This window comes from Triticum aestivum, chromosome 3A (genome assembly GCF_018294505.1).
Source record: "Triticum aestivum cultivar Chinese Spring chromosome 3A, IWGSC CS RefSeq v2.1, whole genome shotgun sequence".
In the NCBI taxonomy this organism is placed as follows: Eukaryota; Viridiplantae; Streptophyta; class Magnoliopsida; order Poales; family Poaceae; genus Triticum; species Triticum aestivum.
The window spans coordinates 176,380,330-176,386,763 of NC_057800.1; positions in this window are offsets into that span (position 1 = coordinate 176,380,330).

Sequence of the window (6,434 nt, forward strand, 5' to 3'; positions counted from 1 at the left end):
AGAGTCAAAACTCTACGTCAGGATGCCTCACCAGAGCGACGAAGGGACTGGGGAGTAAAAAGAATCCTACTCTTCGATATATATAATTCTAAATGACTCAAAACATTTTTCTAGACTCAACAACGCTAACGATCTGATCAAGCAGGAGGCTCCTAAGTCGGGGAAGGCTCTGATACCAACTTGTAACGCCCACGATGCGGCTATATCTCCCACGTGTCGAAGCACGACTTAGAGGCATAACCGCATTGTAAGCAATGTCGCAAGCGTGATAATCTTCACACAACCCATGTACTAAATAAAGGAAAGAGATACATAGTTGGCTTACACTCGCCATGTCACACAATAGCATAAATATATCATTACAATCATCCAGATACAATCAAGGTCCGACTACGGAACCAAAATAAAGACAACCCCAAATGCATAATGTCCCCGATCGCCACAACTGGGCTCCACTACTGATCGTCTGGAAAGGAAACGTAGTATCGTCCTCAGTCCTCATCGAACTCCCACTTGAGCCCAGTCGAATCTCCTGGAGCGGTATCATTGGTCCCTGCATCTGGTTTTGAAGTAATCTGTGAGTCACGGGGACTCAGCAATCTCACACCCTCACGATCAAGTCTATTTAAGCTTATAGGTAGGGTAAAAGGTATGAGGTGGAGCTGCAGCAAGCACTAGCATATATGGTGGCTAACATACGCAAATGAGAGCGAGAAGAGAAGGCAAAGGCACGGTCGATAAACTATGATCAAGAAGTGATCCTAGAACAACCTATGTTCAAGCATAACATGAGACCGTGTTCTCTTCCCGGACTCCGCCGAAAAGAGAACATCACGGCCAGACACTCTATTGATTCATTTTAAGTAAGTTAAGTTTCAGGTTTTCTAGAACCGGACATTGACAAATTACCATCTGCCCATAACCGCAGGCACGGCTTTCGAAAGTTCAAATCCTTGCAGGGGTGTCCCAACTTAGCCCATCACAAGCTCTCACGGTCAACGAAGGATATTCCTTCTCCCAAGACAATCCGACCAGACTCGGAATCCCGGTTACAAGACATCTCGACAATGGTAAAACAAGTCCAGCAAGACCACCCGCTGTGCCGACAAATCCCGATAGGAGCTGCACATATCTCGTTCTCAGGGCACACCGGATGAACACTATGTACAACTAAAACCAACCCTCAAGTTTCCCCGAGGTGGCGCTACAAGTGGCTCTGTTTTGGACCAACACTCAGAGGAGCACTGGCCCGGGGGTTTTAAATAAAGATGACCCTTGAGTCCGCGAAACCCAAGGGAAAAAGGCTAGGTGGCAAAAGGTAAAACCAAGGTTGGGCCTTGCAGGAGGAGTTTTATTCAAGGCGAACTGTCAAGGGGTTCCCATTATAACCCAACCGTGTAAGGAACGCAAAATCAAGGAACATAACACCAGTATGATGGAAACTAGGGCGGCAAGAGTGGAACAAAAACACCAGGCATAAGGCCGAGCCTTCCACCCTTTACCAAGTATATAGGTGCATTAAAGTAGACAAGATATAATAATGATATCCCAACAATAAACATGTTCTAACAAGGAACAAACTCCAATCTTCATCTGCAACTAACAACGCTATAAGAGGGGCTGAGCAAAGCGGTAACATAGCCAAACAATGGTTTGCTAGGACAAGGTGGGTTAGCGGTTTGACATGGCAATATGGGAGGCATGATAAAGCAAGTGGTAGGTATCATAGCATAGGGATAGAAAAAGAGCGAGCATCTAGCAAGCAAAGATAGAAGTGATTTCGAGGGTATGATCATCTTGCCTGCAAAGTTATCCGAGTTGATGTTAGCTTGATCCTCGTAAGCGTACTCAACGGGCTCCTCGATCATGTAATCATCTCCCGGCTATACCCAAAGCAATAACACAAGCAAAGGGAGACACAATCAACCACGTGAAATGCACAAGCAACATGATGCAAAACATGACATGATATGCGGGATGTGATATGAAATGCATATGCATGCTTCGGAAAGGAAAGATTGAACCTGGCCTCAAATTGTAAAACCAAGAGTGCCACTGGAAAGATGAGTTGATTTCGGTCGAAATCGATATAAAGATCACCGGAATCGGATGCACGGTTTGCAAATGGAAAGCAAAACAAATATGGCACTGATGTGCGATTAACAGCACGAGGCCATCTAAATGCATCAAGAACAACAAGCTACTGCACTCTAACATAGCAACAAATGACATGGCAGGGATCCACTTAAGATGCTTGACAAAATATGAACACTGATGTCACATCCCTGCTTTCCTATTATGCATTAGGGTTGGTTGAACTTGTGCATCCTGTTTAAATTTCTTTTAAACTTGAAATGGGGGCTAATTAACCCCAACACCCCCCCCCCCGTTGAAAATGCTAAATTCCAACAATTGGAATTTCAATGAACCCAAAATGCCCTTCATAAAAGCCCACCATTTTTGGTTCTCGTTTAAACCTCTGCCAAAAATGGTTCTACAATTTATGGGGCCATTCTGGATTTTTGAACCAAGTCATAAGTATTTGAATTTGGGCATTTTAAATCTTATAAATATTTTTAAGTGCTCAAATAATCTTGGAAGCATTTTTAGGCAGTTGAGAATATTCTCAAATGTGCCTCTGAATATTTCCAGAATTTTTGGAAATGAAATAGTATTTATTCTATTTCAAAACACAATACATAAAATAAATAAAAGAGAAACAGAAAATAGTGCAGAGCACTTACCTGAACCCACCTGGTCGGCCCACCTAGCAGCCCAGCCCACCTGCTGTGCCAGCGAGCTGCTTGCTCTCGCCAGCACAGGCAGGCAGGTGCTCGACGGCGAGCACATCATGCTTTCCACACAGCTGCCCGCCGCCCAGCCGCTCCCCTCATCGACCTGTCGCCCTGGGATGAACCCTCTCTCTCTCCCCGAGCTCCCAAACACACTCGCTCTCTCTCTCTCTCTCTGGTTCCCTCTCTCGCACTCCCCAACGTTGCCCGAGACGTCACCGTCGCCGCCGCTCGCCGCAGCCGCGTCCAACGCCGTCCCCGCGCCCTCTCACCATGCCCGGACGGTTCGCCGTCGTCGACTACGTCGACCAGCCGAGCTGCACGACGCCGGAGCCCCTACATCGTCCCCGCCACCGTCGTCATCAACGTTCGGCCATCGTCGATCGTCGTCATTGATCCGCCGCACCCGAGCTTCCCCGAGCACACTGACCCTCCCCGCGGCTTCCCTGTGAGCTGCTGAACCTCCCCGTGCTTTTCGTTTCGCCCCTAGAACACCGTAGACGCCGCGCCTCTTGTGCCCGAATGCGCCGCCGCCTGACCACGTCGCCGGCGATGCTCTGGTGACCATTTGGTCACGGGCTTGTGCCCGTCACACTCTCCGCGCGGCGTAGATGCTGTAGGTGCTTTCGCCGCATCGCCTAGGCCACCACAGCCACGAGCACGAGCACACCCGAGCCTCGGCCTCCGCCGAGCTCGTCGCCGACGATGCTCCGGCCACTCCCCGGCCAAACCACCACCGTGGTTGGACGCGGGCGAGTCCCAGCTCCACGTAGGTGCTCTCGACGCGCCAAATGGTGCCCTGTGGGCAAATCCCGTAGCGCGCCGCCGCGTGTGGCCTCGCCGGCGGCTAAACGCCGACAGGCTTTGACCGCTGACCGGCAAGGTTGACCCCGATGACACGGGTTGACCTCCCCCTCTCTCTCACTGACATGCGGGCCCCGCCCGACTAATTAGTCTGGTTAGTGCTAATTAACTAGGTTAGTTTAGTTAGTAGTCACTGACTAGTGGGCCCTGCCTAATTAATTAGGACTAACTAGCTTAGTTAGTACACAGAGACACCGACAGATGGGGCCCACCAGTCAGGTTTGACCTGGGCTGGCGCCTTTGACTCGCTGACGTCACAGTGATGCAGTGCTAACGCAATTATTGAATTTCTGGATTTATTTTTATATAGGAAATTCCAGAAAATAGCCAAAACTTCTAAAAATCATAGAAAATCAACCGTAGCTCCAAATCCAACAAATTATATATGAAAAATGATCAAAAAAATTCAATCTATCCATCTGTAATGGTTTCATGCATGTCAAAATAATTTAACCTTGCTGTTCAGGAGAAACAAGCTAATACACTTATTATGCATAAGAACTTAAGCTTCCATTTGAATCTTTGATTCAAATGGACCCATTTCAACTTGTTTCACATTGCATTAGGTAGGACACATCATTTTGCCATGTCATAGCATGCATCATATTGTTGCATATTGCCATGTGTTGATCATCTTCTGTGGTGTCTCTCGTGGTAGGTTCTGCCTCCGAGGATATCTCCGAGTATCCAACTGAAGGGCAGCAGCCTACTACTACTCCATCAGGCAAGCAGCCCCATTGATCATATCGATACAATCCCATGTTCTCGCCTCTGCTCTCATTTACTGCATTAAGACAACAACTTTTCAAACTGTTGTGTGCTGTGGTAGTTGAACCCTTATCCTCTGCATGACCTGTCATTGCCACAGTAACTAGATGAAACCAACTAGCATGTGTAGGAGTTGATTGAGCCATGTATGTGTTTTCTAACTTGCTACGCTTGCTATGCTTAGAGTTGTGTCAGGTCTGGTTCATCTGGGTGATGGGCTAGAGTGAAATGATTATGTCGGTAATGTGAGGAATGTGTTGAACATGATTTGGTAAAGGTATCGATGAGAGGCCATGTAGGAGTACATGGTGGGCTGTTTCATTGAGGCCGTCCCTAAGAACTGAGATCTGTATGTGTGATTTAAGAATCAGCTACTACCATACATTGGGCCCGAAACCAATGGACCCTCTCGGCTTCTTAATCACCCTAGTACTCTGTCCAGGAGTTGCAATTAGTTTCTGGTGTTTGTAGGTTATGTGTTGGCAGTCGTGCGTAGCGCTGACCCTAGGGGTGGGCTATGTTGCAGTAGATACACCGTGGCTGGGTATGCCGGGCACCCGTTTGGCGTCTCGGGACCCTGTTCACATTGTTCGGGACCGTATGTGGAAACCTCGGCCGGACTCCCTGTGGATGGAACCTGGATAGGCGCTAAACCTGGACTAGAGACTTGAGTGTTTAGGTAGGACGTGGCCGACACCCTCGTTGGGCTTCCGCTTGAAGGTTGCCGAGTACATGTCGTGTAAACGACGGTAAGTGGTGAGAGGGTGTATGAAGAAGTACACCCCTGCAGGGTTAACATCATCTATTCGAATAGCCGCGTCCCCGGTAAAGGACTACTTGGTTGCCTATACAGTTCATAGACAAGTTAATGGATACTACTAAAAGACTCAAGATAAGTGTGAGTACCGAGGATGGCCCTCTCGTAGGATGACGAGGGAGGATCCCCGGTGGAGTATTGTGTTGGTGATTAGTGGACTCGTGTGCGAAAACTATTTTACTAGTGGTGTCTCGTAGGATGGCTTAGCCAAGAGTCAAAGCTGGCTTGCTGCAATAACTCCACCACCTTCTTGAGAATGAGCATGTATAGTAGGTTCTGTTGTAAGACTTGCTGAGTACCTTTGTACTCATGTTTGCTTTGATTACTGTTTTCAGACGACAACACCGCCCCCTCCGATGGGTTTTATGTAGAACTCAACGTCGATGAGTGACTTGCCACCCAGGTGGTGATCCTGGCCATGGAGGGCCCTATGTAGATAGACAGGCTTCGAGAAGCCTTCTTTCTTTCTAGTGTCTGTACTCAGACTATTTGCTTCCGCATGTTCTTGTATGCTTGTATGACTTGAGTGTCGGGTCATGTGACCCCTACCTGTATGAACATGTTATGTATGGCTCTCTGGAGCCTTTAAATAAAGTACTTGAGTTGTAGAGTTTTGTTGTGATGCCATGTTGTATTTGCACATATCGAGCATATTGTGTGTATGATTGAAATGCTTGGTATGTGTGGGATCCGACAATCTAGTTGTTTATCCTTGGCAGCCTCTCTTATGGGGAAATGTAGTCTAGTGCTCCTTGAGACATAGTAGTCCGCTACAGCCCGGTTCATCGGAGTCCTGCTAGCCCAGCACTACTGCTCAGGACACTTGACTGGCCGGCATGTGTTTCACTTCGTTCCTATGTCTGTCCCTTCGGGGAAATGTCACGCGGTGACTTCCAGAGTCCTGCCTAGCCTGCTACAGCCCGGGTTCCCCGGAGTCCTGTTAGCCCAGTGCTACAGCCCGGATTCACACGCTGATGACCGACATGCTCGATGTGATTCATGTATGCCTGTCTCCATAGGTCTGTGCCGCTTTGGGTTCACGACTAGCCATGTCGGCACGGGTTCTCTGTCATATGGATGCTAGTGACACTATCATATACGTGAGCCAAAAGGCGCAAACGGTCCCGGGCCATGGTAAGGCGACACCCGTGGGGATACCGTGCGTGAGGCCGCAATGTGATATGAGGTGTTAC